Genomic DNA, 23727 nt, shown 5'->3' on the forward strand with positions numbered 1-23727 from the left:
GGAATCTGGAGAGCCCAACCAGAACACCAAGTGTGGTTTGTTGTTGTTTTAGCTGCCAAGTCATGTCCAACTCTTTACAGCCCCAAGGACTGTAGCCAGCCAGGCTCCTCTATTCATGTGGTTAGATGAAGAGAATTCTACGTCATTAGCAGAATAAATGCCAGCAATGTTGGGGCTGCAGTTGACATTTATTTCCCTATACAGTGGACTAAAAAGTAAATGCACCTTGATTTGCAATACTTTTAAATGAGTGGGAAAATTCCCAGTAATTCATTTACTTTTAGGAAAAGCATAATGCTGAAGTGCTGCTTGTTCAGATGTCAACCCAGGAGGCAACACTCTAACCAGAACTTTGCAGAGAAACACTCCTGTTCTTGCAGGAGGCAGTCGTGTGCTGTCCGAGTCTTGCTCAGGCAAGTTTCCAAGAACCTTTTGTTCACGCTGCTTTAACACAGCAAGATTGCACACGTGGAAACACTGTGAAAGATGTCAGGTGTGCTGACATCTATAACAGAGTGAGGACTGGAAATTTGTCTATAACAGTGAGGACTGGAAATAACTCCTGAATCGTGTCTATTTCTCTTGCCTCTCATTTTTTGTCTTCCTATTTGAACCATCCTGGAACAGGCACGCGTGAGCACTATAGGGGTCCTGAGAATATTGGCTGAATCACCTTTGCCCCAGGTTGGAAGGGATCAACTCAAGTTTGTGGTGCTTGTTACAGATGTAGAAGCTATAGTTACAGGCTGAGTTGGCTGAACACTCATTTGAAAAATATTCAGTGTCTTCTAGAGAGACAATGGCAGGCTATGAGCAGATTCTTCAGAGGAAGGATCCCTGCAGCCCATACCTGCCCGGATCCCACACTACCCGGAAGCTGCCTGGATCAGTCCTCAGGATCCCTGGATTCGAGTTCTGCTCTGTCCACAGGCTGAGGCTTAGAGGACATTCCTGTCATCTGAAGAGTGACCTCAAAGCTGTACTGCATGTCCTCCAGACTAAATATCAACAGGTTACAGAGATGCTACATTGTGTTGACAGCTGAGAACCATTTCAGTTTTCACAGTCTGGAGATCGCACGTGCACACACAGTCCATTCCGGTCAGCATCTGGTATCAGACACAGTGGTTGGACACGGGCATCAGTGTGGCAGGCAGTGCCGCCGATGTGGGGTGGGGAAGGAGACCCTGGATGCTGGTCAGAGACGTGACTGCAATTAACCCTTCTCCTGTGTCCCAGGCCCTGGACCTAATCACCTCAGGTAATAACAGACGTTGTTCCCCACATTCACAGATGAAGAGGTTAAATCTCAAAGAGGTAAAGCTGTGGCTCAAGGTCATAGAGCTGTTTCATGGCAAAAAGTCAGAGTTTATACGCAGGTCTCCTTCTCAGGGCAATCATAAAGCCCCATCTGACTCCCTCTCTCCCCACTCAATTTTAGGCTTTAGGAGCCTTTTCTCAGGTGATTACAATTTTATAGGCCAAACTCATAACTCCTTGGGTGACAGTGACCTGGTTATCATATCATGACAGGTTAGTATTTTCCTAAGAAAACCAGACGGTTCTTTACAATAAAAAGTAAGTTTAAAACCTCTCTAGTCTTTGTGGGCATCCATTGAATTGGCCAGTGGTTTACAACTCTTGCTATGTCCTCCTCTTCTCCAGTACATCTATCCCTGGATCTCACTGATTTGCATGCACCAAACGTTTGCAAGAACTGTACTCTTCATGCTGGTCTCGGGTTCCTTCTAAGTGACAAACATCTGCCACCTTATCACATTCTTTAATACTTCTGTTCTTGCAAAATAGTGCATTTTCCTAAACAGGATTTACCCATCACCATTCAGCCAACAACTTGGAGTGCAACAGTGGGCTTCTACGTGCTTGATCAAATTTAGGTCAAAAGTCATAAGAAACAAATGAAAGTAGGCAACATTATCTTTCCCATTTTATTAAACAGGAAAGGGAGGCCCAGACAACTCAGCAAGTCACTCAAAACTACAGAGCAGGTAAGTCACAGAGTTGATCTGGAAGTTCCAGCCAAATTTCCAGAGCTGACACAGTTCCCAACACATGTAAACAGAGCTTGAGGGATCCCCAGAACCCCACTGTACACAGCAGAATTTGTGGAAGAAGGAAAATAGTTAACAGGGCTAGTGGTATTTCCTTCCCTCCAATCTTGGTGTAGGAAGAAGCTCTGTGGTCCTCAGGCTGGGAAGCTAGATGCAACAGCTGGGCTGTCAGTATTTACAGACATTCCATCAGGGGTGTTGACAAAAGCAGCTTAAAGAAATGAAACATCATTCTCAAGCACAGTTTGGAAGATACAAACTGCTTGAGATGCCCCATTATGCTGTTATACAACTCCTGTATTTTCTGTATTTGTCATTTTTTTCCTGCACAGATACAGACAGTACTTCCTTCTATCACTGTGCAGAAGCAGCCAAGAAACATCCTGCTGCAGTTGACACTCAAAAGGTGCAAATATGCCAGAGACTCTGACATTGCTTTTCACTTTTAAGTTTGAAAGAATATGTGTCATATACAAAGTAAAAGTTAAAAATTAAAAACAATGAGATGCAAGAGATAAAAAACAATACAATGTTTAGAATGTAATAGCAAGATGTTCATCAGTGCATTTGTCTATGAAATTTCTCCCCATCTAGTCCTGAGAAGTCATCTTTGAGGCCCCCCCCGTCTCCTATGAACACCTTGCATCAAGCCTCACATGAAAGCCCTGCTCCTTACTGCAGCCCTACATGCTATCCAGAGAAAACAGACCTCTGATTGTCTGAAAACTGCCCTTAAAGCCCATTTCCTTAAGTCTAATCACAGTCCACCCAAGGGTATATTATAGATGAGTGAGTGATCTTTCGGAGACTTGGGGACACCAGAAGGAAGAAACTCATTTGTTTATGTCCCCATATTTCATTCATTCATCCACTCACTCATCCTTTTGTGCTCATTGAATACCTAATCTTTGTGCCAAGGAATCAAAGCATCCTGTTTAAATCATCTCCGTATCTTTTTTCCATGGACAAATGCAATAATAACGAAGTCATATAATCATATCTGCCTTTCAAAACACACTGTTTCACCCTCACATTTCTCAACATGAGGGGGCGTTTTCTTTATAATGCTCTTTGGGCTGTCTGGCAAAAACCTTCTAAGTTAATTTACTCACTACCTTCCACTTAGGCAGATAATTGTGTCATACAAACACACGCACAAATCACAGAGCACTTGTCTTATACCCAAACAACCTAGTCTATGAAGAATCTTGGTATGATTTGAGGGGTATTGAAACCTCATTGTCTGGAAGCTGTGTTTAATGAGGACTCTTTCCTGGTCTTCCTTTCTTGTTTGATGGGGTCTCATAACAAGCATCATGGTGTCCATGTTTCTGATTGTGGGAGATTAATGTTAGCCTGCATCTCAACTAGGAAATGACTCTTTTGTGAATTTTTAAAGTAATCTAAGTAGCAATTTCAGAGACTAACTTTGTGTTGCTTTGGTTTCCCCAAAAAATTCAATTAGGAAAGAATATATACCAGTGAATTTTAAAATGTTTTTCCCAATTCTATGGCAGGTAAAATATTCACAGAGACCAAGGGCCCTAATATTCCAGAAAGCTACAGGTCAAGTAAACAGCAAAAAGCATTCTGGAGGAATTAAGTAGCACCTAGCATTTTACAGAATGCATAGAGGAAGTATGAGTTACAAAAACTAACCAATAGTGACTGTACTTAAGTTGAATCTTACCAATCATTAACAGCTAATATAATTAAGTTTTACAAATTGCTAAAGGGTTCTGATACAAAGGATGGGTCACCTCAGTCCAGAATAGAGTGGGACAGGCAGAAGACCACCAGCAAAATATGTGCCATACAAAGAGGAGAAAAAGCTGGACCAGACTGGACAAGTCATGTTGCAGAAGGGTAACTGCCAAGTCCTAGGGAAGGAGGTGGAAATTTGTTGTGCTCACTCTATCGTGTCCTCTGCACCCCTGCATTTAACCATCAGATTTCTTCATTCATACTGTTCACATGCCCAAAAGTAAAGTTAATCACACTCCACAAATACTTGAGAGAACTTTAGACAGTTCTGTGTTAAGAAAACACTCCTTGACAGAAAACAACAAAATTCTGTGAAGCAATTATCCTTCAATAAAAAAAAATAACTGTCAAAAAAAAAAAAAAAGAAAGAAAACACTCCATGCTTTAATATGTCAAGACTTTCTTGGCTATTACAGATACATAATGTAATAAGGCTTATATGGAAAAGGCCTGAACATGGGCAAACCAATGCAGCAGAATCCCTTCCTGAAGTCTGAAGAGGCTCCACATTGAGTTACTGTTGGGTGGCCTGCTTTTCTTAGAACATCTAAACTAGTGATTGTACTTCAACACTCCTTTATTAGGAGTCGACCATAAAAATAGAAAGTCAAACAGTTAATTAATGCATGGCAGTAAGGAAACACACTCATCAAATCAACCAAGGGCATCCCTGTCATTTATTCCTCAGAGACTTCAAATCAAAATCTGTCTTCAGTTTTGCTCTTAACTCTTCTTCAAGGGTCACGTAATTTTAATTTAAAAAAATGTAAGAAGGAAACATTTAATTCTAATTAAAATCAACAGATTGTAAATTTTCTCTAAGTACTTCTAGTCTTACTTTTAAATAGAGTTAAACCGCCTAGAAGACTATGTGGTCTAGTTCATCATAGACCATCACCAAAAGAAGCCACCTCTATGAATTTCCCATCTGCATTTCCTGCATAAAGATTGTTGAGGATATGACATCCCTCCATATGCTCTATATGAAACTAAACACAAAAGTTCTGTTTTCCCCGAGGAACCAGTAACAGTCACATTCTTGCTAATGAGAACTAGTAACTGTATCATGTTCCTCTGTTTTGACCTGGTTTCCTAGAAGCTCAGGACCACACTTCACACTCCGCCATAGCAACAACAGTCACACTTTGACTACTCCTCACTTCTCTCTGATCTTCATTTTCTATATATATTATTTTATTAGGTTTATTGCATGTTTCATTTAATGTAAAAATGAATTAAATAAACTTCTCTCAGGAGTTAGAGGTAAGGTCTGATCAGCACAACATGCTATTCATATGTGTCAACTGGTAGTCTGATTTTCAGATCCCTTTAACAGAGAGTTAGAGAATAAATTTTTAAGTAAAATTTCAGTCTCTCAAAGACAAGGACTGTGTCTCATTTCTCTCTTCACTCCATCATTCTCTGCAAACGGCAGGGGCTACCGAAGGCAATAAGGACAACACTGCTTATTGAGGGCTGGGTGCATTTTTCTTAGAATTTGATGTAAACCAGGACAGGAACCTGGCTCCAAAGTAGGGGTTGCAGGATTAGAAGATAAGTAGAGAAGGTTTTAATTTCCGTGATGAGAAGTCCTCTGATCTCATAGAGCTGGGGAGACTTAGGGAAATCTGGTGCATGGTTACAAGCTGTCCTGAGGCTCCTGCATCAAGGGTCTGATGGAGTTCCAGACAGTCTGGCAGCATTGCAGCAGCAGGGGACAACCATGGCCTAATGGAAAATTGTCCAAGGCCAGTGACTTGAACAAGAGACAAGGGAGATGGAGTCCTGTGCCTGGGCAGCAACCTATGCCTCTGTAAGCTGCTTTCTCTCACCTGCCCCGCTCTCCTCAAATCTCAGCTGGTTCTCTGCTTTTCTCTGTGATGTACATTATAATTTCCTGGGATTGGAGCACTGCTGTTGAAAAATACGTTAGAAAATAATCCTTTCTTCCCTCCTCTTGTGAGATGATGCAAAGGCAGAGGCACCCTGACTTTGCTGAAATCTCTCTTGTCAGTTTCATTTCTTCCCTGATATTGATGAGACTGCACAGTTGACAAGAGTGAGGTGGGAATACATGAGCTCAGCTTCCTGCCTGTGCTGCCATCCAGGCTGTGTCTGTAACCGAGCGGGGCTGCAAAGCCATGGCAAACTAGCACAGCAAAACAGAGGCTGAGACGCCTCTGATGTGCTTGAGAAAACCTCTTCCTATATCCAGCATGATTAGTCTGTGGAGAAACCTGGTTGATGAGCTGAAAAGATAACTGTGCTTATAGATTAGAAGAATTGATATTAAATACACTACCCAAGGCAATTTACAGATTCAATGTGATTCCTATTGCATTCCAATGGCATTTTTCGTAGAACTAGAATAATACAAACAATGTGTATGGAAACACAAAAGATCCCAAATAGGCAAAACAATCTTTAGAAAAAAGGACAAAGCTGGAGGTATCATGCTCTCTGATTTCAAACTACACTACAAAGTTTCAGTAATCAAAACAGTATGGTATCGGCATGAAAACAGAGACCCTGATCAATGAAATAGAATAGAGAGCCCAGAACCTATACTTATATGGTCAATTAATCTACAACAAATGTGGCAAGAATACAGAATGGAGAAAAGACTTCCTCTTCAATAAATAGTGTTGGGAAAACTCAGTAGTTACATTTAAAAGAATCAAACTGAACTGCATTCCCATACTATATACAAAAATAAACTCCAGATGGATTAAAGACTTAAATGTGAGGCCTGAAATCATAAAACTTCAGAAGAAAACATAGGCAGTTTTTCTTTGACATTGATCTTAGCAATTTTTTCTTTTTTTGATTTGTGTTCTCAGGCAAGGGAAACAAGCAAAAATAGTCAAATGGGACAACCCCAAACCAAAAAGATTTTTCACAGTGAAGGAAACTAACTACAAAATGAAAAGACATCTACTGAACGAAGAAGATATTTGCAAATTACATATACAATAAGGTTGAAAGTGAAAGTGTTTGTTGTTCAGTCATGTCCAACTCTTTTGTGACCCCATGAACTGAAGGCCACCAGGTTCTTCTGTCCATGGAATTTTCCAGGCAAGAATACTTGAGTGGGTAGGCATTCCTTTCTCTAGGAGATCTTCCTGACCCAAGGATTGAACCCAGGTCTCCCACAGAATAGGCAGATTCTTTACCATCTGAGCCACCAAGAAAGCCCAAAGTGAAAGTGCTAGTCACTCAGTCTTGTCTAACTCTTTGTGATCCCATGGACTGTAGTCTTTTAGTCTCCTATGTTCGTGGAATTCTCCAGGCAAGAATACACACCTGGAGTGTACAGCCATTCCCTTCTCCAAGGGATCTTCTCAACCCAAGGATCAAACACAGGTCTGCTGCATTGCAGGCATATTTCTTACTATCAGAGCCACCAGGGCCTGGTGGGTTAATAATACTACAAAGAGGTTAATATCCAAAATGTACAAAGAATTCATACAACTCAATATCAAAAAACAAACAACCTGATTAAGATATGGGCAGAGAACCTGAATAGACATTTTTCTAAAGACATACAGATGGCCAACAGACACATGAAAAAAATGCTCAACTTCATTAATCATCAGGGAAAATGCAATTCAAAACCACAATGAGACATCACCTCACACTCAAAAATGGTTATTACCAAAAAGAAATAACAAGTATTGGTGAGGATGTGGAGAAAAGGGATTCCTCGTACAGTGTTGGTGGGACTACAACTATGAACAGCAGTGTGAGGTTCCTCATAAAACTGAAAATAGAACTACCATATGATCTAGCAATGTAACTACTGGGTATTTACCTGAAGAAAACAAAACACTAATTCTAAAAGATACATGCATCTATGTTCACTGCAGCATTATTTACAAATCAAGATATGAAAGCAACCTAAGGGTCGTGGATAGATGAATGGATAAAGAAGATGTTTATACACACACACACATATATATATATGTGTGTATAAACATACACATATGATAAGCATTTTCCATATATATATGATGAAACATTACCAAGCCATAGAAAAGAATGAAATCTTGTCATTTGCAACAACATGGGTAGATTTTCCTTGAGAATATTATGTGAAGTGAAATAAATCAGATGAAGAAAGACAAATAACATGTAATTTCACTTATATGTAGAATCTAAAAAACAAAACAAGTGAAGAAATGTAACAAAACAGAAACAGACTTATGGGTACAGAGAATAAGCAGGGGGCTGCCAGGTGGGAGGGGGCGGGGGGATGAGTGAAATAGGTGTGCAAGCTTTCAGTGACAAGAGAAATGAGTCACAGGGATGAAATGTACAGCACTGGGAACGTGGTCAATAACTATGTAATAACTTTGGTGGCAGATGGTAACTAGACTTATCACGGTGATCATTTTGTAATGTATAGAAATATCAAATCACTATGCTATGCACTTGGAACTAACAGAGTGCCACAGGTCAATTATACTTCAACAAACTCATAGAAAAAGAGTTTAGATTTGTGATTATCCAAGATGGGGGAAGAGGGAACTGGATGAAGGCAGTCAAAAGGTACAAACTACCAGTTATAAGACAAATAAGTACTGGGATGTAATGTACAACATGATAAATATAATTAACACTACTGTATGTTATTATGAAAGTTGTTAAGAATTCTCATCACAGGGAAAGAATATTTCTTTTTCTTTTCTGTATCTGTAAGAAATGATGGATGTTCACTAAATATATTAGTCATCACTGCATGATGTACGTAAGTCAAATCATTATTCTGTACACCTTAAATTTATACAGTGCTGTACATAGGTCAATTATGAAGCTTCCCTGGTGGCTTAGGGATAAAGAATCTGTCTGCCAATGCAGGAGACACAAGTTTGATCCCTGGGTTGGGGAGACCCCCTAGAGAAGGAAATAGCAACCCACTCCAGTATTTTTGCCTGGAAAATCCCATGGACAGAGGAGACTGGCAGGTTACAGTCCATGGGGTTGCAAAGAGTAGGACACGACTTAGCGACTAAACAATGACAATGTAGGTCAATTCTAAATCAATAAAACTGGAAAAAAAAACCCTTTTTTTTTAAAGAATTTGATTACGTAAATGTACAGAGTTTTGAAGGCATTCAAGAGTTTAATTAGTAACTCATTGTCTATTCAAGTGTTTTAAATTGATATCTAGCCAATTGAAATAAATGGGGTCTTTTGAATGAAAAAAGTGATGAGTATCAAAACTCAACAAATACAGCAATAAATGTAAGACTTTCTCCTTAACCTGTGGTTTCTGGTGGTGCTTAGGATCTTTAGCACTGAACAAACTATAGATATTTCAAAATAATATAGGAACAGCTGTGTTAATTCACTCAATTTTATCACAAACATGCTTGTTTCAAAATAATGCCTATCGCCTCCAGCTAGGAGAAATACAAGTTTACTATAATTTAGGCATGGTCTTAGTGCGAATCAAAGACATGGAACATATTTGATTTATGATGCAAAGAAGAAAAAATCTTAAACAAAGTAGAGTAATCAGGAGACACCAGGAAGACTGTAAAAGCCTCAGTTCATGAACACGAACATGGCCCCAGAAATCCTTGAATTTGTGCCTCCTGCCCCGCAACCATGGACATATGTTCTGCTGTTGACAATAGCTAAAGGGCCTCTATAGGATCATTTGCTTGGAAGCAGGATTTCAAATCTGTAAAAAAAAAGATTGTGAAAAACTTAAAAGAACAAGTGTTTTCATAATCAGTTAAAAACCAGCTCATAAGTCAGGGCAACTGGAAGGTCAGGAAAGAGGTGTGAGCAGGGAGGCTCCTAGCCTTTGCTGGGTATCTGCTGAGTACTAAGCAGAGTGCCATTGATACCCATGCTAATGATGCCCCCATTTCACAGGGGCAGAAGCTGAGGCTGGAGGCAAAGGGACTCATCTGAGACCACAGAGTAAGAAGTGGAGCCAAGTTGTGAACTCAGATTGTTCAGATTCTAAAAACCACTTTCTGTTCATTTCAGCAATTTACCTCTGATGTCACCCACTGTTACTGAAATAGGACAGATGGAAACTTCAGTAGGTACACACACACACACACACACACACACACACACACACACACGTGTCCAAAAAAAAAAAATCAGATATAGAAGAATTCTGGGGTAAGATAAGATCCTGAGGATACAGAAGTGAGCAGAAACCCAAGAGCCAAAGGAAAGGCTACAGCCCTGGCCTGAGAACGTTTTTTTTGCTCCTGAGAAGAAAGCAACAGATGCCAGAAAATGGGGAGGAATGTGGAACTGGAGACCCTTGGGGGGTGCAGTGGTCACTGGTCTGTACCTCAGGATCCCTTGTCAGGAATGAAGTCTGGTTCTCCAGCAGTGGGGAGCATCCCTTTCACCCACCAACAACGTTGCAGGCAGGGTCACCCCAGCCTGAGCATACTCCATTCCCAGATAAGGCCTTGCTGACTGGTACCCCATACTGGTTTATCCCTCTGCCCAGCTTCCTGCCCTCCCCCACATGTGTGGATCCAGGGAGCTGCCATCTCCACCCCCCAGGAAAGCTTTCTGCAGGAAAAGCATCTCAGAGCAGGAAAGTTATCTCACTGCTTTCCAATGAGTCTACCTGCAACAGGAAGTGAAAGAACATTTTTAACAAAAAGGGATGCCTAGTGACTGTTTGAAGTTGCATAAGTCCTTGTGACATGAAGCCTTTACCACTAGCCTCCAAATAGTCAGCAAAGGTCCAATGCCTTCATAGATGATTTGTTGAGTAAGGATGTGAAGGGAAATGAATAAAGAACCTAGACTTTCAGTCTAAGCCAACATGGCACAGAATGGAGGCAAAAGAGAAGATATTCAGGATACGGAAGACTTGTGATTATCTCGGGAAGAGTGTGAACTACTACACAGGCTAAGGACTTGAGCCAGAACTTCCCAGGCCCTCGAAGGGCAGGACAAGCTGGCTGACATGTGGGTTACAGCTATGAGGGTGCACCGGGCCTTCATAGAGAGGGGAAAGTCATTCCTGGTGCAGGCAACAGAGGTAACGGGTCCACTTGAGGGAGGAGGCACCATCTGGGCAGTGCAAGGGCCTCTCCGTCCCTGTGGTGGAGAGGAGCTGCTCTTCTGAACTTCCTGGGTGTTGGCCCCACTTGGGAAGCACTTGGCACTCATCCCTGTCTTGTGAGTTACACCCAGGTGTTCAATCTCCCTGGCTAGGGTGTGAGGCTTCTCCCTCACACCTTCTATCTCACAGACTCTCAAGAAAAGCACAATCAATTGAGGGCAGAACTTAAGGCAGCTGAGCAGGAAGAAGACTGGCTGGCTCTTTAAAGGATCTCTTAAACCTACATATATATTTGGAAAGGCTGCTCTGTGGGGAAGGAGTCCTCATTTGCCAGTCACCAAGCCTTCCTTACACGCAAGCTTTTATTTGTTGTTTTGAAATTGAAATGTTGGTTTCAATCAGCAGTTCCTTCCGAAGTGCTGCCTGGTACTGACCTTTTATTAAAGAAATGGAATGTTGGGGGCATAACTAACACCTCTTCAATGAGATTTGAAAAGTGGAGGAGAAAAGAAGCAATGTGTCTTCTATTTCTCCACTGATAGGTTATTTCAGTCAGTCAGACAGAATGAGCTTTATTCATTAAGCACTTGGAAAACTTCAAATAGTAAGTTCTTTATATTAAATATCTACATTTGACAAGGAGAGGCCTCAGTTCAGGAAATAAGATGCTGTTGAAACACAAACGCCCACCAGCTCAGAAAAGCCTGTGACAGGCAGAGAATTTGACAGGAGCAGACCGAGCCTGGACACTAGCTGTGGCCTGGGTTACAAATTCTTCATCTTCTGTGAGTTGGCACATACTAACATGGAGAAAGAAATGGCAACCCACCCCATTATTCTTGCCTAGAAAACCCCATGGACAGAGGAACTTGCGGGGCTACAGTTGATGAGGTCAGAGAGTCAGACGCGGCTGAGTGCGTGAGCACACACGCACGTACATACTAATGACCACCCAGTAAGAACAAACAGGTCCCAAAGCACGATGCCAGGCTTGTGGTAACTAAGAGTTTCTGATGGGTCCTGGGCTCTTGGGTTACTCACTCCCACTGTCACCATCTCACCTTGGTAGTGGTTCCCAGCACTGGTTTTAGAATTAATCAGGTATCTATTTGAAATGTAGCTTTGCATTTACTAACTGTATGACAGTAGGAACATTTCTTAACCTCTTTCTTACAAGATGGAGAGTCTTCCCTTTTACAGATACGTGGTAAGACCTACCTGTAATGGGGCAGAGAGGAAGCAAGCTTCCCTCCACATAAACATCGCTATAACTTTGGTCCAGTTCAGAACCTGAGCTGAGAATATAATAAACCTCATACCACTCCATCTTGGAAACACTTTTAGCGAGCTTAACGCTCCAACATCATTTTTGCAAGTGATTGGTACTGTGCCATGAACTATATATCAGGTTAATGAGAAGAACAATGAAGGTTGTAGGTTTCTCATCTTCAATTTGACCTTCCTCAGATCAAAGTCAAAGTGTGATTGAATGTGAAAGAAAAATTGTAAGAACTTCTGAGAAGCTACCCACGACAGAACCCATTATTAAGTCTGACCTCAGTGTTACTTACAGAATCTCCCTGTGCCTTCTACAGCCGCTTAAGAGTTGACTTCAGGCCTCATCACAGCACTCCACCAGCTCTGCGCTCTGACCTTAATCAGATCTTTCCAAACAGCTGAAATGAGCATTCAGCAATGAAACTGCCAGGAAACTTTCCACAGTCCCAAGGCTCTCAAGCAAGGCTCTGCAACCTTAGCAGCTGACACGCCAGCTAGTGCCGTCTGGCCTGGACAGGCCTCCGTGACACACAAATACACAAGCTGGTTTTGAGCATCGGAAGGGCATGCACTTTTGGGGGCATGCACAGGCAAGCCATGGGAGCAGCCCGCACACCAGGGCATGGGGCAGCTCCCTGAGGACCGCCTTTCTTTTCCTATTCCTCAGTAACTACTGCATGCTAAGTGCCTCCTTAGAGGGGAAGCAGTGCCCATGTGAGCGTGACACCACATCGCTACACTCCATCTCAGTGTCCTGGAGAGGTGATTTCTCCTACATGCTAGAGACTTACAGCTCAGTGAATCCCTTCACCTCATTAAGATAAATCACACAAAAAATTACTTGCTAAATGCAAAAAAAAAAAAAAAATGCGTCACTTTTTTCTGTGTGTGACCATACTATTTTACTCGCAATAAGCAGTGTTTCTGATAAACTGTGTTGGAAATCTTAGTTGAAACCTGAGGCCAAACATGGCCTTTTCCCTTCTACTCCAAATCTAGACTTTGAGACATTTCGTGTGCTTGACTCTCAAGTGTGTTTGCTGAGAGACATGAATATAAATTCCAAGAATATACGAAAAGCAAGTAAAATAGACCCCACAGTGAAAGACTACATTTACAAAAAAGATAGACAAAGAAAGATAATATAAAGCACAAAAGTTTGATAATTATTAAGTGGGGGAAACTGCAGAAAAGGCATTCTCATACATTACTAGTTGGAATGAAAATTACATTTGGAAATGTCTACCAAAATAATATTATGACTCTTTCTTTTGACCAGGCAATACCACTTACAGAAATCTCTCTCAAAGATAAAAAGAAAAAAAAACAAAATAAAAAAGCTGAATGCACAGGTTATTCCTTATATAACTATTTGTAACAACAAAGTTTTGGGAAACCCACTGGGACAGGGTGAATGGACAGCAGTCCATTCACACCAAGGAAACACTATAAGCTGTGACAGAGAATGAAGTATATTGCTACATACTACCACAAAGCAATTGCCCAGGATACACTGCTAAGTGAAACCAACAAAAGTATGTATAACGTGCTACCAATTTCTTCAGAATATAAATATTTTAATATATTTTAAAAATGAAAGAGTGAATGGAAATAAAAACAAAAATAAACAAATGGGACCTAATTAAACTTACAAGCTTTTGCATAGCAAAGGAAACCATAAATAAGAAAAAAGACAACCCTCAGAATGGGAAAAAATAACTGCAAATGAAGCAATGACAAAGGATTAATCTCCAAAATATATACAAGCAACTCATGCAGCTCAATATCAGAAAAACAAACGCAATAAGAAAAAAAAATGGGCAGAAAACCTAAACAGATGTTTCTCCAAAGAAGACTTATAGATGGTTAAAAAATACATGAAAAAATGTTCAACGTCACTTATTATTAGAGAAATGCAAATCAAGGTTTTGATCTCACACAGGTCAGAATAGCATCATCAAAAAAATCTACAAACAACATATGCTGGAGAGGATGTGGAGTAAATGGAACCTTTTTGCACGGTGGTGTATCTCCAAATTGATACAACCACTATGGAGAACAGTATGGAGATTTCTCAAATAACTAGGAATATAATTACCATATGACCCAGCAATCCCATTATTGGGCATATACCCTGAGAAAAACCACAGTTCTAAAAGACACACGTACCCCAGTATTCACTCAGTTCAGTTCAGTTCCGTCGCTCAGTCGTGTCCGACTCTTTGCGACCCCATGGACTGCAGCACACCAGGTTTCCCTATCCATCACCAATTCCCGGAGCTTACTCAAACTCATGTCCATCAAGTCAGTGATGCCATCCAACCATCTCATCCTCTGCCATCCCCTTCTCCTCTCACCTTCAATCTTTCCCAGCATCAGGGTCTTTTCAAATGAGTCAGTTCTTCACATCAGGTGACCAAAGTATTGGAGTTTCAGCTTCAACGTCAGTCCTTCCAGTGAACACCCAGGACTGATCTCTTTTAGGATGGACTGGTTGGATCTCCTTGCAGTCCTAGGGACTCTCAAGAGTCTTCTCCAACATCACAGTTTATTTTTTTTTTTTTTTCTTTTTTTAAAATTTTATTTATTTATTTTTTTATTTTATTTTATTTTTCAGTGGGTTTTGTCATACATTGATATGAATCAGCCATAGAGTTACATGTATTCCCCATCTCGGTCCCCCATCCCACCTCCCTCTCCACCCGATTCCTCTGGGTCTTCCCAGCCCACCAGGCCCGAGTACTTGACTCATGCCTCCCACCTGGGCTGGTGGTCTGTTTCACCACAGATAATATACATGCTGTTCTTTCGAAACATCCCACCCTCACCTTCTCCCACAGAGTTCAAAAGTCTGTTCTGTACTTCTGCGTCTCTTCTTCTGCCCTGCATATAGGGCCATCATTACCATCTTTAAAGAGTCTTCTCCAACATCACAGTTTAAAAGCATTGATTCTTCAGCACTCAGCTTTCTTTCTAGTTCAACTCTCACATCCATACATGACTGCTGGAAAAACCATAACTTTGACTAGATGGACCTTTGTTGTCAAAGTAATATCTTTGCTTTTTAATATGCTGCTGGGTTGGTCATAACTTTTCTTCCAAGGAGCAAGCATCTTTTAAATTCATGGCTGTAGTCACCATCTGTAGTGATTTGGGAGCCCCAAAAAATAAAGTCTGACACTGTTTCCTTTATTTCCCCATCAATTTGCCATCAAGAGATGGGACCGGATGCCATGATCTTCATCTTTTGAATGTTGAGCTTTAAGCCAACTTTTTCACTCTCTTCTTTCACTTTCATCAAGAGGCTCTTTAGTTCTTCCTCACTTTCTGTCATAAGGGTGGTGTCATCTGAATATCTGAGGTTATTGATATTTCTCCTGGCAATCTTGATTCCAGCTTGTGCTTCATCCAGCCTGGCATTTCACATGATGTCCTCTGCATATAAGTTAAATAAGGAGGGTGACAATATACAGCCTTGACGTACTCCTTTCCCGATTTGGAACCAATCTGTTGTTCCATGTACAGTTCTAACTGTTGCTTCCTGACCTGCATACAGATTTCTCAGGAGGCAGGTCAGGTGAGCCCATCTCTTTCAGAATTTTCCACAGTTTGTTGTGATCCACACAGTCAAAGGCTTTGGTGTAGTCAATAAAGTAGAAATGGATGTTTTTCTGGAACTCTCTTGCTTTTTGGATGATCCAACAGATGTTGGCAATTTGATCTCTGGTTCCTGTGCCTTTTCTAAATCCAGCTTGAACATCTGGAAGTTCACAGTTCATGTATCATTGAAGCCTGGCCTGGAGAATTTTGAGCATTACTTTGCTAGCACGTGAGATGAGTGCAATGTTTACTGCAGCACTATTTACAGTAGCTAAGACGTGGAAGCAAGCTAGATGTCGATCAACAGATGAATGGATAAAGAAGTTGTGGTATATACATACAATGGACTATTAGTCAGCCACAAAAGGAACGAATTTGAGTCAGTACTAGGTGAGGTAGACGAACCTAGAGCATGTCATACAGAATGAAGTAAGTCAGAAAGAGGAAAACAAATATCGTATATTAACACATATATATGGAATCTAGAAAAATGGTACTGGTGAACCTATTTGCAGGAGGGCAATGGAGACACAGACATAGAGAACAGACTTGTGGACACAATGGGGGAAGAAGAGGGTGGGACAAATTGAGAGAGGAACGTTGAAACATATATGTTGCCATATGTAAAACAGCCAGTAGGAACTTGCTGTATGATGTAGGGAGCTCAGCCCAGTGTTCTGTGACAATCTAGAGGGGTGGGATGGGGTAGGGGGTGGGAAGGAGTCTCCAGAGGGTGGTGACATATTGCTGATACATGTTGACGTATGGCAGAAACCAACACAACATCGTAAAGCAATTATCCTCTAATTAAATATAAATAAATTTTTTAAAAAAGAAAGAATAAGCCATAAAAATTTAAAAATTATTCCCTTTTGAGAAAGGAGGCCATTAGGGTAAGGCATCAGGATAGAGACGAGTCTTTGTTAAATATGTCTCTTTATGAATTTGACTTTGGACTCATGGAAACACTTTACATAATCAAGAAACAAAAGTTAAAAAAAGCAGTTTCTAAAAATTTAAAACAAACAAGCCTCTGTATAACCACACAGCAACTAATGACTCGGCTCAGCATAGTAAGTGCATATACATGAGGAAGTTACTGAGGGAAAGGAAAGAACAGGGTGAGTAAGTCAGAATAGTGCTTGGAACTCACACAGGACCAGGCCAGGGTATCTTCATACCTGCCAAGCCAACCTGATAATCCACTGGCCCCTGGGTGGAACACACAGTCATGGGCAATAGTCAGGGACAGTTTAATTGCTGCTCTGGTCCCACATAACAAAGTTGAATCATACTGTTTCTAAGCAACTTAAGTGAATCCTAAAACAAAGGTTAAGATGTTTACTGGAACACAGAAACACCCAGCACCCAATGAGGAAAAATTCACAATGCTTGACATTTAGTAAAAGATTACCAGGCAGATCGAGAAGCAGAAAAATGTGATCTATAGTAAGGAGAGAAATAAATCCATCAAAACCAACCTAGAAATGATACTAATGTTAAAAAATAGTAGACATGGACATTAAAATAGTTATTATAGTTCTACTCTACTTGTTCAAATAGAGGGACTATTGAACATGTTAATCAGATACATGGAAAATATTTTTCAAAAAGACCCAAATTAAACTTCTAGAGATGAAAACTACAATGTCTGAGATTTAAAAATACACTGGATAGGATCAATAGCAGTTTAGTCATTGCAGTAGAAAAGATTAAATTGAAGTCAAAGCCATAGAAACTGTGCAAAATGAAACAGATTGGTGCGCGGGGCAGAGGGTAGAATGCCTAAAAAGAAAAAAATTGACCAGAGCATCTGTGAGCTGTAGGACAACATGATATCTGTGCCACTGTAGTTCCCACAGTGAGGACAAACATGCGTGCAGACAGTGGTTTGTTTTCCTGTGACCTTTGCATGAACTGGCATTGCAGAGGTGATTCAGGGTTGTGGTCACCACAGAAGTATCCTACCACTCCAGGTCCAGATGCTTTTCAGGGTATCAGCGTCCAGTGGGAGAAACAGGCTCAGAAGCTCCCTAGACCTTCAGGTGTTCTCCATGGCTCCTCCCTCTCAGACTCGGCTTCGTGAGGTGGATTTCCCTGAGCAAGATGGTGGAGGCCACTCCTACGCACACTGTCTGCAGGTGCTAGGATAAGCACCCGGCAGGCTCCTCATAGCGAAGTTCAGTCTCAGAGTTTCCCAGGTAGCGAGTCTCTAACACTAGGCTTCATGGCTCCAGAAACCTTGGGGACAACTGCTGAGCAGCCTGAAACTTAACCCCAAACCTGGGTCTCTTTGTGACAATTCTGTGGGCATGAAGGGATTCAGAACCGCAAAGGTCTAAAACATGACTCTTCACTGATCTGCATTCATATCCACAGCTACTACCCAGTTAGGTGTGGGGTCTGTGATGCTAAGTGATGCATCCACTTATGTGATATCTGCAAAAGGCAACACCATGAGCACAAAAAACAGATATGTGGTTCCCAGGGGCAGGCTAACAGGAGAGACAGACACAAAGGAAGAACACAAGGAAAGTTTTTCTAAGTGAGAAAACCATCTTTCAGTCTTGATGATGTTGATGTTTATGTAACTATATGTACTTATCAAAATTGATAGAACCGTATAACTGAAAAAGTAGATTCTATTGTATGCAAATAAATGAGTGATGCATTTGTCAAATCTCATAGAACCATACTCTAAGTAGGGTGAGTTTTACTATTAATAGATATAAATGACCTCTTCCTTAGTAAAATAAATAGAAAATGACTAAACAAAAAATATAAAAATCAAGGCTTTAAAAGCATACATATATAAATATATTTTTATATGATACTTAGCTTTTATTGAACCCAACTCATATTCTGCTAGTAAACTTCTCCCAGGGTGAATCCTCCTGAATAGGTACTTCTCAAATTTTAATATGTACATGAATCTCCAGAGAGCTTATTAAAATGCAGATTCTGATTCTGCATTTTTCACAAGCTTCCTGGTGATGCCCATGCTGCTGGTCTGCTGTCCACACTTTAAGTAGCAAGGCCAAGGGCACAGTCAGATCACCTGATATATAAAGGCCAAAAGAACCAGTCACTCAGATTGAACAAGGCCTCCTTGTGTGACCCACTGCCTTGGCCTGTGTGAGTTACAGGATCTGTCCCTCAGCAATAGTGTCACTTACTCACTGCTGAAAGGTAACCCACCGTCATTGATGGGTCCTCCTCTTTGGTCTCCAGTGGAAGCCTGGAGCCAGGTGTGGAACTGAATGCAGCAGATGATTGTGAAGAAAGCTTAACAGAAAGTCAGAAACTCCTGTCCTGAAGGCAAAGATTTCAGGAGGCCCATGAAGCCATAAAGGCCCATCCATTCACCCGTCCAGCCAGCCAACCACCCATCCATCCCTCCATCTATCCACCCATCCCTCCATCTAACCATTCATCCATCCATCTATCCATCCATCCGTCTATACATACATACATACATACATCTACGTATGAATAGCAACATCTCTTCAAATATCAATGGAGATTACTCAGCCAGAAAGGAAGTCCACACTTATTCCCTGTGATTCTGCAGATATTGCAATGACTTTGAGTGGTATCACCTAACAATTGCTCAAAGTGAGTGCTTCCCAGGACCCAGCAGGGCATTCCAATTGTGGATGGTCTCCCAGCAGGAGTAAGAAGTAGCCTCTACTGGAAGCTAAGTGTTAGTGGATGGTAAATGACTGACTTTTATAGTCAACAACTTCCTGACATTTCCCCAGTGAACTGACACTTCTTCGTGCATGCAAAAAAAAAAAAAAAGCTATATAAATGCCTTCACTGACAGCTTCTCTGCCCACAGATGCCCACAGGTATAAAACATCACATAGCAGGCTAACACATGACAACACCTTCAGATATCTGCTTAGGGATTTTCAGAAGGAAGCAACCACACATATATCCAGAGTCTATTTTATTTTAAGTCATTAACTTTTATTGAGCACTTACTATGTTCCATAAAGCATCCTAAGTGCATTTCACATATAGGTAACCCCAACTAACCCTCAGAGCAACCCCACAAGGTGGGAACCATGACATTTTACAGACAAGACTTCTCAGGCACAAGCAGGTTGGGTAACTTGTCCAAGGACACAAATTAGTAATGAGAAACAGGGACATAAATCCCAGCAGTTGCTGTCCCCAGACCCAGGGCTTCCCTCCCGAATGCTATGCTAGGGTTACCCTTTGCCTGACACTGCATGTATTAATGCTTACTGAGCCCTGGGGGACCCAGCTGGTTGAACTGAAGGAACACTGCACGATGAGCAATCATCATTTGTTCCTCCTCACTTCCCTACAGAGCATCCCTGTCTCACAGTTGGACAGGATGAGGCCTGGTACTCAAAGTCACATCCACAGAAAGTTTCATTTTTACCTAGGTCCTACCTTTCTTATGTGAAGATGGGGAAAGCTGTGGAGGAAGCAAACTTGGTTAAGGAAATCAGGGGTTCAGTTTGAACATCCTGAGTTTGAAATGCTTCCAAGAGAAGATGTCAGAGAGTAAGTTAAAAGCCACATGTTTAGTTCAGTTCAGATGTTACTGAAAGTCATATGTTACTGAAAGATTAAAGATGAAAATATCTGATGCATAGTGCGTACGTGCGTATGTGCTAAGTTGTTTCAGTCGTGTCCGACTCTGCAATGCTATGGTGTAGCCAACCAGTCTCCTCTGTCCATGGGATTCTCCAGGCAAGAATACTGGAGTGGGTTTCCATGTCCTCCTCCAAGGGATCTTCCCAACCCAGGGATCAAAAGGATCAACCCACGTCTCCTGCATTGGCAGGTGGGTTCTTTACCACTAGTGTGCCACCTGGGAAGCCCCTGATGGATGGTACGTTCTTTCCCAGCTGAGCCACAAGGGAAGCCCTGGATGGTACATTCTTAAAAGCAACATGGAAGAATAGATGGTAGTAGAGACAAAGAAAGCTTTGCCTTGAGCTGTTGATGGTTGAATTGGCTGATGAGTCTGTTGGGATTAATTACACTACTCTGATGACTTTCCCATGTCTACAACTTCCAAAAATTAAGTTTTAAAAAATTCAGAAGGACATAGAATCACTTATATAGGATACCATAAAAAAATTAGTAACTTGGATCTAACTGTAAGGAAATATCAAATACAACTGAAGGCCATTCTACACAACAACTGGCTGTACTCTTCAAAAATGTCAGTATCATGAAAGACGGCAAGTAACTGAAGATTTGTTCCACAGTAAATAACACCAAAAGGCGTAACAATCTGTGATCCTGGTTTGTATCCTGGATCAGGAAAAAACAAACAAACAAAAAAAAACTACTGTAGAAGCCATTATTGGGGCAATGGGTAAAATTTGGATCTGGATTTCTGTATCAAATAGTATATCAATGTGAAATTTCTTAAATTTAGTCATTTACTGTGATTATATAAAAGACTGTCCTTGTTCTTAGAAGCTGTACTTTCAAATATTTAAAAGTGAAGAATCGTGGTGAATGAAACTTATTCTCAAATTACCCTGTAATAATAAGAATAATACTTTACATGTATAGATAGATATAAAGAAATTATGTAATTGCAGCAAAATGATAATTAGTGACTCTAGATGAAGCAGATATAGAGTTTTTATTGTGCTATTCTTACAACTTTTCTTAGGCTTGACAGTTTAAAAAAAAAATGAATACAATCACCTGATGTAATTAGTATCCCTATAATACATTCTTTGTGTTCCCTTCTTTATAGTCTTTGAAATAAAAAGCTATCTTTTTGACCCTTTAGAGATTGGTACCAGATATTGATTTTTCTTTAAGAACCTCTTTTATGTATCAATTTTACATGCATTAAGTTACAGACTCATCACAGCAGGCCCTGCATGCACTCCCTAGCTGCTGGGGATGTCCCTGAGGTTCTGCCCTCAGCTGTCAGCCCTTCTTGGGATTGCCTTGGCTGAATGACACCCTGTCTTAGTCCCTTTCCAGGGTGGCCCACATCCGGTGCTTGGGTAACCTGGGTTGCACGGGCCTAGCCCTCTCACCTCTGCCCAGCGGAGCCCTGCAGGGCAGGTCTAGCTTCAGAGCTCTCTGCCAGGGCAGTGGAGATCTCCACCGACTGTCTGCTTCCTATGCCCTCCTTCCTACAGGTGTTGGCCTCCAGGACACCCTACACTTACCTCCTGCACAGAAATCCCCACCCCTGAGTCCACTTACCAGGGAATCAGCTATGGCAATAATATGATGACCATTTTGCAGATGAGAAAACCAAACCTTGGAAAAAATCCACTTGCCTGAGCTCAGAAAGCCATCTACTGGTGACAGTAAAACTCAGACTCCAAATCTGCTGGCCTCCAGCTCCCTCCTTTTTACCCTTCAAATGCTATGTCTCTGTTAAGGCCGAGGCCAAGTTCCTACTTCCCCCAGAGATATCCTCAAATTCCCTTTCTCATCTTGACACTCTCACCATCTGCTCTGTTTGGCATATGGCTATGGTCCCAGTTGGGGACTTTTCTTAACCATCACCTCTGATTACATAACCACTGTGCTGTTATTTAGCTTTTCAGTTTGAAGTCCGGTGCTTTCCCTGCATTATAATCTCCCTGGGGACAAATGTCATTTATTGTTCTTTACATTCCAACAGTTGCTGTCCATATGTTGGGGATGCAGCCAGTACATTACCACGTAGGGAAAGAACCCACAATTCCCATTTTTTTCTGGCTGTGGAAACAAACATCCTCAGAAGATTCTTAGCTCTGCAGCCTCAATTTCCTCTTGGCCTTTTCTGGAATGGTGTAGGGCTTTCTGATGTGGAATATAAGGGGATAACACATTATTCTGCCAGAGGAACAGTACCATCCATGGGGAAGTAGCTCAAACTGTATCAGTGGACCAGGAAGCACTTGGTCAAATTCAATCAAGCATAAAGAAGTGAACAACACACCAGGAATAAAATCACTGGAATGCAGGTTGGTCACTTTTTTTTTTGGCAAAGCTGCTTTTAATTATTTAAAGCATTCCATAATGTGCTAGGAAATGAGATATTGTGTCCTTTGCAAAAGTGATGAAGTCTTAGATCAAAACTCTGACAATACCACATTATTAAATTTTAAGGGTGAAATAAGTGAGTTGCTTTTCTTGCCTTTGAAGATTATTGACTGGGAGATTAGCAAGCCTTCTCCATAATCTCCTCCCAGAAAGAATGAATGGAAGGAAGGGCAGATGGGAAAGTTTCATCCAAACTCCCTCATTTCCAGATCCTAGAAATCTTTGGTGCCATGGTAACTGTGTTACTAGGTAACCACTCAGGTACAGGCAAGCCTTGAAAACAACAGACATCTAAACATTATCAGCTCGAGGTTTGGAAACAATTTTCAGTACTTTTCCTCTCTTTTGTTTCCAAATATCAGCCTGAAGGATAATGTGTTGTACTGCAAGAACAACATAAATGCAAATCAGCTGAAAATGATTTTTATCAAACTTCCTAACTATTCAACCAGCACCCATATAGGAAGTAGATTTTAGAGAGAAGTTTCTGAGTTGCAACATCTATAGGAGTGGTACACAAACCATACAGCTCAAAGGCCAAAGCTAACCTGCTGTTTGCTTCTGTATATCTTGTGAGTTAAGAATTGTTTGAACATTTTTAAATGGTTGAAAAAAATCAAAGGAAGAATAACACCTTGTGACACCTAAAAATTATATCAAATTCAGACTGCAGTTTGAAAACAATATTTTACTAAAGTACAGCCATACTCATTAACTCACATTGTCCATAGCTGTTTTTTGTTACAAGAGCAGAGCTGTAATGGTAACAGAGATAACTGGCCCATGAAACCTAAAGTTTCCACCATGTAGCCCTTACAAAGAGAGTTTGCCACCCTTGATCTGGAGATATGCATTGCAGAGAAGTTAGATCAGGACACCGGGTCCCTTCCCGGCCAAGGAGTTTATAACAGG

At 41.1% G+C, this 23727-nt stretch overlaps 1 protein-coding gene across 4 annotated transcripts in view; it reads right to left on the minus strand.

The window, feature by feature from the left end:
- The window catches only part of NEK11 (NIMA related kinase 11), a 272469-nt gene that overhangs the window by 21458 nt on the left and 227284 nt on the right, over positions 1-23727 (minus strand). The gene's annotated exons all lie outside the window — the stretch shown is intronic.

Source organism: Muntiacus reevesi, chromosome 8 (assembly GCF_963930625.1).
Source record: "Muntiacus reevesi chromosome 8, mMunRee1.1, whole genome shotgun sequence".
Classification (NCBI taxonomy): domain Eukaryota; kingdom Metazoa; phylum Chordata; class Mammalia; order Artiodactyla; family Cervidae; genus Muntiacus; species Muntiacus reevesi.